Raw genomic sequence first — 8,601 nt, 5'->3', positions numbered from 1 at the left:
TTCTCTATTGCAAGGCTGTGTTCACTGAGTCTGTTTTCTTTACTTTTGGGTCAATTAATGTTCTCAGGTATTCTGCCAATGTATATTCTCTATTTAGGGCTAAATAGCATATTCTATTTTGCTTAAGTTTTGGGTTGTCTCTTTCCAGTATGTCAGGTAGCTTTCTTTTTGTTTTCTTATAATCTGGTTTAGTCCAATGGGTTTTCGATCTGGTAGCTGTGCTTGTGTTTGTGCACAGAGTCCCTGAACCATAAGAGGGCATCCCTGTAGGTTTTCTCTATGTTTGAGGGCTCTGTTATGGAGCGTGATTTAATTGGTTAAATTACATAACACTAGACCATACCCGGTGAAGTGTGCAGGCGAAAGTAGTTGCAAACGTGGGGTTATTGCACGTCCTTATCCCCCCCATCCCCCCTCCACCCTGCGCGTCCCGTCAACCCCCCCCTGCTTGTTTCTCGTGCGAAACCTGGCAACCCTGCTCTACCATTGTTTGACACATAAACGCTAATAATAAGCTGAGATTTGATGAAATTGAAAAAAGGGCTTCGCAGTTGAGTTCAGATGGTAATGGTCAATGGCTGTATGCAAATTCAGATCAATTGCTCCAGCCACTGAGGAGAACCGGGCACACATTTTTGCTCTCAGAGGTTTGTCAAATTATAGGAGGATTCAAACATCATACTACTGCTTTTTCACAATGACATTTACTCTACTAGTTATTACATTATTGTAATAAATTGGTGAGTAAAAGTGATACATGTTATGTATTACGTTTGCTAAGCAATTTATTATAATAATCTTAAGGCCAAGGGGGACCCCATTGGCTCCAGGGCCCTGGACACATGCCCACTTTGCCTGTGCATAATCCATCATTTTTTTTGTGCGGAGCAGTGTGGGATTTGAGCTTGTATGTTTGTGTCCTGCTTAAGTGCCTCCGTGCGTGCATTGCGTGCATTGCGTGCGTGCGTGCGTGCGTGCGTACGTGTGTGTGTGCATGCCTGCGTGCCTGCGTGTGTGCGTTTGTTCGTTCGTTTGTTCGTTCGTGTGTGTGTGTCCAGCTTGTCTGTTTGCCGAAAAGGCCACTGGGCCTGTCGGGAATCGCTGAAGAGTGTTTGTCAACCCCCGCGCCACGATGGCCCTGTCTAATACTGTGTGGAGATTTTTACCCAGACTGGAGACAGTCTGCAGTGAGGCATGAGAGAGACCATTACACACATGTCTAGTGCACTCAGGATGATGAAGAGATCAGGGAGCCCCATCCTCCCATGGAAACCGTCTCTGGCCAAATAAAGTCCATGCAGTCGATACAGGCCTCACCCCCGGCCGCGGCATCGCCACGCTCTGCTGAGTTAATACACACAGACAGACACATGTGGGCAGTGGTGTAAAGTAACTAAGTATATTTACTCAAGTACTGTACTTTTTAAAGTTCAAGTTCTGTACAATTTAAAGGTAATTTGACTTTTCAAGGTAATTTCACTTTACTTGAGTATTTCTATTTTTCTATCATTTCTATTGAACTTTTTACTAGACTAGAATTATTTGACAACTTTACTGACTTAATCCTCTTCGTTCCATGTGGAACATAAGGCATTTAACAACTTTAGATACAAGTTACTTTGTAGCTTTAGATTATTAATACAAAACATACATTAATAATTGTATTGCTATTTTATCACTTGCTGCCTCTGGATCAATAAAGGTATCTATACTGTACTTTGGCTATTTGAAAATAGCAGATCTACAAGCTCACAACTTGTAGATCACATATTTATTTGTTTATCTTTTTTTAAATATAAAATTAAAAACATTTGAGTGCCAATCCTAGAGTATTTCTACATTGTGGTATTGCAATTTTTATTTAAGTAAAAAATCAGCGTACTTCTTCCAGCATGGATAAGCGCAATTGAAGGATCCAGTTCTAAGACATGGCATCTTTTTCCTTCTTTTTTTGTTTTGTTTTTACAATAAAATAAATGTATTTAAAGCACCATATCAGTGGTCTTGCAGGTTTATCCCACTGACTATGACTCAAGTATACTTGAGTCATATTACTGCTAACCATTTCCCAAAGCACATTTGTTTGACAAAGCTATTAGATTCCATTCATTTCAGTATGGTATATGAAAATCAACTTGCCGAGAGACTTTCTTGAGATAGGTAATTCAACACACTAAATATCATTGCACAGTTATAGTTTGTCAAACTTATGCTATTGTTCTGTCTGTCTAACCAAAACTAGTTCCTAGAGAAAAGATTGATTACCGAAATGAATTCAAATGATGCCTTCTTAAATATGGAATGATGTTTAGACAACATTGTTGGATAAATGTTTCAGGTAAGTTCAGTACCAGTTTAATGACTGTAGAGACAATAGACAATGGTACTGTATGTATTGACGTCAGTATGGTCCCTAAAAAGAAAAAAAGAGAGGATAATGTAGACAAAAGTAGACAAAAATGGCTTCTGGTAATGTTTCTTTTTCCTTCCGACAACAAGGTATCATCCTTAGTAGTGGTTCACAAACAAGTTCCTACAAGGTTCATGATTCAGGATGCGTACATTGAAGTAATAGGCATAACTGCTTAAAAAAGGTTAATGTTAACTTTTGTTAATAGCACTTTCTTCATGCAAAGCTTTTTTTATCCATCCATGTAACCACATGAGGTCAATTGAATATTTTAGTATTTTTATTTGTTTCCAGTCTATGAAGATTATATTAATGTCTCAAGATGAGACAGCGATGTTCATATACGATGGATTTAGGCTCCATGTTTTCACCTACTTTGGAAATGGCAATGTCTCAATAAATTAGGTAACTGTGCTTTTCGTGTTTGCTTGTAGACAAAAGAGTTCATGAGCACTCTTGAAAAACAAATGATTTGATTTGATTTGATTTGATTTTGTCGACAAAAGGGAGTTGACAGGGGGTAGGCGTAATTTTTGCCAGGAGAAATTCTTGCCAAGTGAGAAACAAGCTGCTGACTGTGGTGGCCATTAGAATATATTGTGTTTGTGTATAAGTTTCATTGTATTGTAATGAAATTGTAATGAGTTTATAACAATATATACCACCAAGGTAAGCTTTTATTCAGTGTTAATGTGACATTTGTGGAGTAGAACTCTCAAAATAAATCTTTCAGACAACTGAGACCATTGTGAAGTTGAAGTATATTCTAATGGAGCAGAACGTGGCAGAGTAGATTTCTCATGTCTCACTGGGCTGATTTATTTTACACATCACAGCTAAAATGGATACAAAGTATAACAGAAATATGCAATACGCATAATAAATGTTCTTGTGTTTGACGTACATGGGCCAGACATGTCGATCAAACAGACCAGGCGGGTCTGGGACCGTGTAGTTTCTTGAGCACCTCTTTTTGCATTCTTCGTATGGAATGGAAATGAAATAATGCTGGTTCAGCACGTCGATCAAAGGTCCGTCCATAGGTGTAAAGCAGGAAACCTTCCACAATCAGGATGTGAGTCTCCTCCTCCTTGTTGCGGTCACATAAATAAGTGCAATAAATGTGGCAGTTGAGTAAACCACGGTTTCTACCTGTTTCCTGTATCACTATACTATCCAAATAAAGGCAGAAAAGCCCTAAGCAGCACTATCACCATTCTTCACCACCATCAAAGGTACAAAGAGGACGTTTTACATCTCAAACTGTGTTTTCTCGTTTGTGATATGAATGATTGATAGTGTATTTATTGCATCTTGTCTCTATTCAATAGAATAGTATACAAAATAAGTACAATACAAAGCTTATTCGATTCTGTTCTTTTCTGCTCTGAGCGGTTTGACTTCATTTCACATAGCCTTTTGTCTTGTACTCAGACAGAAGATGTGTAAATTCTTTGCTGAGGCTGAGGTTGAGGCTCTGTCAAATAGCTTGAGTTCTATCACTGACCCAATCTTGGTACAAATAGGGAAGGTCATCGAGATTTGTACCTCAGATGTTATCACATCCTTTCAGTGCTTGCCACCCAATCCATTGTAAAGAGAGGAGGAGCACGGAATGGAGGAGCTAGCCATACACGGAAAGACAATTCTGCTGACATGTTCATGAAATGTTTATTCAGTGTACTGCACAGAAGACTTTCTTGGAAGCTTGGACATTGACTGAAAGTGAAATATAGAAACAGGTTCTATGCTTTCAGAGCAGTGCTTCCAGGAAAACTTCCAATGTTGGACTAAGGTGCATCTACAAGTGCAGATGTTTCAGAAATGTCTTGGCAAACTGTCCACAGAAAGTTTTTTTGTTTGTTTTTTAGCTGCTACTGTTATTGTTAACAAAGAACTTTGAAGAGCGGTGTGACTCCACGCCTTGCACTGAAAAGTTGAGAATATTTAAACTTTTATATTTTAATTCAACGGTTTTCCTGACAACGTGTCTCAGTGTGATCGACCCCTAATCCATGTAAAAACCAAAAATTGGAGCACTCGTTAAGAACACAGGCAGAAAATACTAATGCTTTTACATTCAGGCTTAATGAACAGAAACTGACATTTCAGTGTCACATTATCTTCCTCAGAGTAACCTGCGCAAGTCCAAGAGTCCATATTTATAGCCTTGTGGCCAATTAAGTGAATATTATCACAACTACAGTAACAAACAATCATGACAGTCATAATAGTATCAATTCACAGATACTAAAATGACAAATTGAGCTAATGAAAATATAAAACAATTATGGTCTCTATAGAAACAAAGAATAAAATAAACTGAGAATAGTACTATGTTCATCAAATTTAAATGGTCAAAGTCGTAGGATTATTTTCAACACATAGGTTTTACATTAAAATAAATATATATATATGTATCTTTAATTTTATAATATAAGTCAATGGGGCTCAGATCAGACATTTGCATTTGGATCCACACTGTCTTTAAACCCTGCCTTTTTAATGACACGTTTAAGTGCTATACATCGAAGAGAGTAGGGTGACCCATGTGTCGTTTCAGTGCAGTGTCTATCAGTAACGTAATCATTTTTCAGAACAGTGTTTGCATTTTCGAATGGGGGGAATATGCACGCATATGTTGATTTACAAATGGCAATTGAGTAGTCTACTTATCAAGATGTCCCTTAATAATTCAATTCTTTACACAGATGATACATCAACTCTGTGTGAAAGCTGACACAAGACATAACTCATTATTCATCGTACCACACAGGGATTGCAGTGAAGCTCATATTCATTATAACAGACAATAACACTTGACTGTGTTATTAATCAGGTTTCAAGTATCATAATAATCATTGTTTAAAGTTGGAAGCTTTCTGAATACTAATTCCCCCCATTACTCACCCTTAATGTAAATATATGACATGTTACTCCCCCTTATTCTTGACTATGCTGTCTGTTGCCTACTGTACAGTAGAGTATTCTATCTATCTAGCGTTCCTATCACCATGACTCAGCCATAACCATATAAGGAGTTCCCAATGCAGCTACGTCCAAATATGGAGTGTGTTGTCTAACCTCAATGTGTCGTCATGGCATCAGGCGTAAACAAAGAGAGCGCCATATATGGGCACAAAAGGGGGCATGCCGGGGCGCCAATGGCCTAGTGGTTAAGGCGCATACCACATATAGGCTCTAATGCAGCCTGACGAGGGTTAGATTCTCGAGCCCGATGGCCTTTGCTGTGTGTCACTCCCCATCTCTCTCTACCTGTTTCCTGTATCTCTCTACTATACTATCCAAATAAAGGCAGAAAAGCCCTAAAAAATCACACCCAGTGTGAAGTGAGCGGTGTTATTTAGCAACAACAGTGGTCATCACAGTGATGGAAGCTCACTTCAAAAAAGTGCGTGGTGCTATTTATAGGTTATTAATTTCATCATGCGTCTCGCTAGCCAATCACAGTACTGAGCAAAGGGTGTGAATAGAGTCAGCCAATCACAGTACAGCGAAAGACAAATTTTCACGACGGTCTTTTCGCGACGGTCCCAAACCCACTTATAGGAGCGGCTACACCGCTCAAAAATATATGTATAAACTAGAAAAAGTGCTCCTCGGAGCACAAGTCTCCACCAGGTCAGGTAGGTTATTATGGCCTCCTGGTGGCGCTATAATAGGCTTATGTGAAAAGGGTGCCATTTCTTCTTAGGCCTTGCACGGCAATCGGACACTGAGAGAATCAGAATCAGAAGACTTTATTGCCATGACATGTAGACATGTTAGGAATTTGGTTTGATGCAGTGGAGCGCAGTTTACAACAGGACTGGTGCAAGACAGGACAAGACAGTGCAAACCACATCATAGTGCAACAACAAGTAATAAATAAAAATAAATATGAGAAGTGCCAAAAAGTGCCAAAAAGATCAAGTGTTCAGTTAGGACAGTCTCTGAGGTCAGGTAAGGTCAGGGGGGGGGGGGGGGGGACCAGCAGCATTCAGTAGCCGGATGGCCGTGGGGAAAAAGCTGTGTGAGTGTCGTGCCTTCACAGTCTTTGGTGACCGCAACCTCCTGCCTGAGGGGAGCGGGCAAAGAGACCATGTCCTGGGTGTGTGGGGTCAGCCATGATCTTCCTGGCCCTCCCCAAAGCCCTACTTTTAAACAGGGCCTCCAGGGGGGGCAAAGGGCAGCCAATCACCCTCTCCGCCGAGCGTATCACCCGCTGCAGCTTGGCCTTGTCCTTGGCCGCTGCAGCGGGGAACCAGATGATGATGGCGAAGGTGACAATGGACTCGATGATGGCTGTATAAAAGTTCACCAGCATGGACCTTGGGAAGTGGAGTTTCCTGAGCTGCCTCAGGAAAAACAGTCTTTTCTGGGCTTTTTTAGTGAGGGCGTCGATGTTGGGCCCCCACTTCAGGTCCCGAGAGACTGTCACCCCAAGGAAGCGGCATGACTCCACTGTGGCGACTGGAGTGCCTCCCAGTATGATTGGAGACGGAGGGGGCGGGTTCCTCCTGAAGTCCACGATCAGCTCCACCGTCTTAAGAGCATTTAGCTCCAAGTTATTCCGGCTGCACCAGGAGACCACCAAGTCGATCTCACTCCTGTAAGCAGATTCATCCCCCCTGGAGATGAGGCCTACCAGGGTGGTATCGTCCGCGAACTTAAGGAGCTTGACCGACTGGTGGCTGGAGGTGCAGCAGTTGGTGTAGAGGGAAAACAGAAGGGGAGACAGGACACAGCCCTGCGGGGAACCGGTGCTAATAGTCATCAGCTCGGAGATGGACTTCCCGAGCTTCACCCGCTGAGTCCTGTTGGACAGGAAGTCCGTGATCCACCTGCAGGTGTTGTCAGGCACCTGCAGCGCAGAGAGCCCACATTCCAGTATGGACTGCATTCATGATTTGAGGCATTTTGTTCCAAAAATGTGGTTTGCTAAATTAGACCTGGTGGTGGCGCTATAACAGGCCAATGTGAAAAAGGTGGCATTTCTTCCTCGGCCCAGTGGGAATGTGTGTGCAAAATTTCACGGAAATCGCACACTGCGTTCATGATTTGAGGAATTTTGTTCAAAACGGACTTATCCTGCAAACTTTGGAAGCCAATGTTAGCCAAGTAGGATGGAATATGAAATATCGGACACATCCATTTTGATCAAATGACTATAGAGATACTGTGTACCGATTTGCGTGATTTTTGGACTGAATCTGAAGGAGTTAGAGCAAAAAAAATGTTTTACAAAACTCAGCCTCCTGGTGGCGCTCTAAAAGGCATATGTGAAAAATGCAGGGCAAAGGTTTTTCCTTGGCCTCTAAGGAGTGTGCGTGCAAAGTTTCACGCAGATCGGTGCAGTTACAGCTAGAAACGTGAATCGGCCTGTTATAGCGCCACCATGAGGCTGATTTGAAGGTTTTCAAGTGGCATTTCTTCCTGGGCCAAGTGGGAATCTACTGGAAAATTTCACTGAAATTGCATGCTGCATTCATGATTTGAGGTATTTTGTTCAAAATGAACCAATCCTGCAAACTTTGGAAGCCAATCTTAGCCAATCAGGATGGAATATGGAAAGACAGGGGGTAAAAACATACTCTCTCGCCATGCCTTTCGGCCTGGCGGAGACAAAAAGGGAGCATGCTCATATGGGCATATACTGATGACATCAGCGATCTCCATATATGGGCATTAAAGGCATATTGGTCGGATCGGCGGTGCGACGTAGGTGTAAGGGCCCGAACTCTAGATGTGAGGGCCCGAACCTCTAGTACTATATATACGTATACTATATGGTACCTGATGTGCCGTGACAGACCTGTCACTCTTGGTTCAATAAACCCTAAAGTCCAGTTTATAGACGACATACACAGAAATTACCTTTTACATGCGCAAGGCATCTTTATTGACAAACAAGGGAGATTCCCTCTATACTATGTGAATAAAAGAACAGCAAATTAATGATGTTAAAACAATACGACCTGATATATCACGAAGGCAATTCGCTCCACATCTAAGTCTGCATGCAAACAAGCGTTCGGTTGAGCGCCTGGAGAATTCTGAAGTTCTTATCTATTACATTCAGTATATCAACGCTGTGGCTATCAAGGCCTGTCTTCTGACTGCACTCTATAAAGTAAAGGTTGACGGCCCAAGGTTCCACAATGGACCATCAAGCCCTCCTTGGGTACGAA

This window comes from Gymnoscopelus braueri, assembly GCF_963280865.1.
Source record: "Gymnoscopelus braueri genome assembly, chromosome: 3".
Classification (NCBI taxonomy): domain Eukaryota; kingdom Metazoa; phylum Chordata; class Actinopteri; order Myctophiformes; family Myctophidae; genus Gymnoscopelus; species Gymnoscopelus braueri.
The sequence above is the reverse complement of the archived record's forward strand: the minus strand, read 5'-3'. Positions refer to the sequence as shown.